We start from the raw sequence: 2,995 nt of genomic DNA, 5'->3' as shown, positions 1-2,995 counted from the left end.
CATAACGCCAATTTCGCGAAAAATGGTATGTATTTTTTTGAGGAAAAAACATTTTCATGTCATTAAAGTATCTTAATTTCTTCATCGCTCGCTGTTGTTCAATTGATGTTATCACATGTAATTGTATCACCTTGCAATGCTAAACGTTACTCTTTAAATACGGTACAAATTACAATTCAGATTAGCTTTTTTTCAGGCCTATTTGTTGCAAATAATGACATTTTTGTTTGGTCTTAATATTTCAACTCATTCAGTGAATCCAATGACCACCGTCACAACCACTGGACAATCGCAATCAACCACTGGTAAGTCACCACTTTAATCAGGCAAAATTCATGAACTCCCTTATCCTAATCTGAAACAAAAACAGAAACCTAAACCTATAACAAAACTCAATTGCAATCCCAAACCTTTATGTAAACGTTGGAGTAATACGACATTTTGTATTTCTTAAAAGGATCCAGAAAATCAAAAAAGTTTGAAAATTGCTGCTCGAACCTACCTGATTTTTTCACTAGCCATTTCGATATTTCTGTACATTCTTGTTCAACTGAAACTATCATGAAATTGTATTACCTCGCAATTCAATACGTTATTTTTTTTATACAGAACAAATACAAATTCGGTTTAGAATTTAATTGCAAGCAAATAATGATATTTGTGTTCGCTCTTATTATTTCAACTCATTTAGAAAATCCAACGACCACCGTCACAACCATTACACCACCGCAACCAACCTCTGGTAAGTCACCGCATTATTCAGGGAAAAATATAAGTATGCGGAATGTTTTAGATCAAATAAAAGGTTGTAAGCTCGTGCGGCAATCGATTCGGGGTGATTCCCTTTACAACCCGAATTCTTACTTTTAAGCCCATGCTTTAACTCAATCCTAATCCTAAACCTAAACCTAAACCGAATGCAAAACTCAATTGCAACCCTAACCCTATCTGTATATATTTGACGAAACAGAGCCCGGAGCAGTTGCCGCCGAATCAAATGATGGATCACCTTGCGAAAGGAAATGACTGAATATCCTTCTATTCTCGTATCAAGATGTCCGGAAAATTATATGATTCATGAGCCCGCATAATTTATATCTTATCTAGCATGGGGCCGTATACGTAATTTATATCTTATCTAGTTCATGTATTTCTATTACAAAATAGCATTTATAACCAGTTTTAACCGTCGTTTTTCTTTCTCGCTTGCTTCGCTCGCTCTCAAAATTTTAGAGAAAATGTGCCCTTACATGTATACATGTTACTCGATGAGTACCAAATTTGAATTCCTTAAATGGGTGTCCTGATTAAAAAAGCACGAAAACCAATGCTCTAACCTACCTGATTTTCTCACTAGCCATTTTAGTTGTACATTGTTGTTCAAATGATGTTATCATGTAAGTGTATCACTTCGCAATTCTAAACGTTATTGTTTAAATGCAGAACAAATTAGAATTCAGTTTATCTTTTCTATGCAGGCGAACAATGATATTTTTTGTTTGGTCTTAATATTTCAACTCATTCAGTGAATCCAATTACCAGGGCCGTCACAAGCAACAAGAGACCGCAACCAAACTTTGGTAAGTCACCACTTTTATCAGGCTAAAATCATGTACATTTTTGCAAAAATGTGCACGAATTGCAATCAAAATAATGAAATGTTGTATGACATAACCTCCTACAACAGTCGCTTAGGGTAATTTTCTTTACCAGCCGAATTCTAACTTCAGCCCTGAAGCCGACACGATGCTTAAACTTAATCCTAATCCTAAACCTAAACTTAAACCTAACACAAAACTAAATTGCAACCCTAACCCTATCTGCATACTTTTGACGAAACAGAGTTCAGAGCAGTTGTAACCCGTTAAAATTGAATTCATTTAGTTCTATAGTGATTAACCACATGATGATCGAAAAAGTTTCTAAACTATGTTAAACTACTTTTATACGTAGTTATACTATATCTATCAACAACTCAAATGGGAAAATGATCTGTCACTACATTTATCGGATGACGAAATATGGAGGTCTCATTTTAATTTAATATATGAATCATCAGTAGATAACAAATTGAGAAATTTTCAATTCAAATTTATTCATAGGAAAATTGCTACAAATTCCTTTTTGTATTAAATCGGAATTTTTGATCAAAATATATGTACATTTTTTAATCAAAATGAACAAACAATAATTCATTTATTTTTTGATTGCCTCTTTGTCTGAAGATTCTGGAATGATCTACACAGTTGGCTGATTTCTAAAAAGATCCGACTCATTAGATTATCATGTATAGAAATTTGCTTTGGAACATTAGTTAGAGAACACTTTTATCTGGTAAACTCTATGATATTATATGGCAAATATTTTATCTTTTCATGTAAATGTCAAGACACCGTTCCTTTATTTAAATCCTTCCTATGCTCTGTAATACAATTAGAAAAAACAGAACGCGTAATATCATTTAAACTCAACCGTTTTGAATTCCATGAGAAGAAATTGAATAGTAATTGTATAGTATAACTTAAATCTTACTGAATGTTATTTTATGAGATGTTCTATTTCATTCAATCATGTCTCTGTATCATTGAAGAAAAAAAATATGTATGTATTTTGAGATTATCTTTTGTGACAATGTGAATTGCAAATATAACCTATCCAAAAACAAAAAACAAAACCCGTTAAAATTGTGGAACATCCTGTGAAAGGAAATGATTGAATATCCTTCTATTCGTGTATCAAGATGACGGGATAATTATGTGCCCGCTAACGTCTTTTATATTTTAACTAGTGCATGTGTTTTGATTTAAAAATGCCATTTTTAACTACAATTAAGGGTGGTTATTCTTTCTCGCTTGCTTCGCTCCCTCTCACAAAATTTAGAAACAAATGTATCCTTGCGTGTATAGATGGAACTTGATGAGTACAAGAATGATGCAATATTTCTGTTATATGATGAATTTAGGATTTGGGTGTCGCGAAACTTTGTATTTCTGAA

At 32.7% G+C, this 2,995-nt stretch overlaps 1 long non-coding RNA gene across 1 annotated transcript; it reads left to right on the top strand.

Moving 5' to 3' along the window:
• Positions 1–248: 248 nt before the first annotated feature.
• Positions 249–1,580, top strand: LOC115923344. The gene is made up of 3 exons (XR_004063869.1): positions 249–305; positions 692–742; positions 1,527–1,580. It is a non-coding gene; the product is annotated as an uncharacterized LOC115923344 (long non-coding RNA).
• Positions 1,581–2,995: the final 1,415 nt, after the last annotated feature.

This window comes from Strongylocentrotus purpuratus, unplaced genomic scaffold (genome assembly GCF_000002235.5).
Source record: "Strongylocentrotus purpuratus isolate Spur 01 unplaced genomic scaffold, Spur_5.0 spur5_scaffold_13, whole genome shotgun sequence".
NCBI lineage: Eukaryota > Metazoa > Echinodermata > Echinoidea > Camarodonta > Strongylocentrotidae > Strongylocentrotus > Strongylocentrotus purpuratus.
The sequence above is the reverse complement of the archived record's forward strand: the minus strand, read 5'-3'. Positions and strand labels throughout refer to the sequence as shown.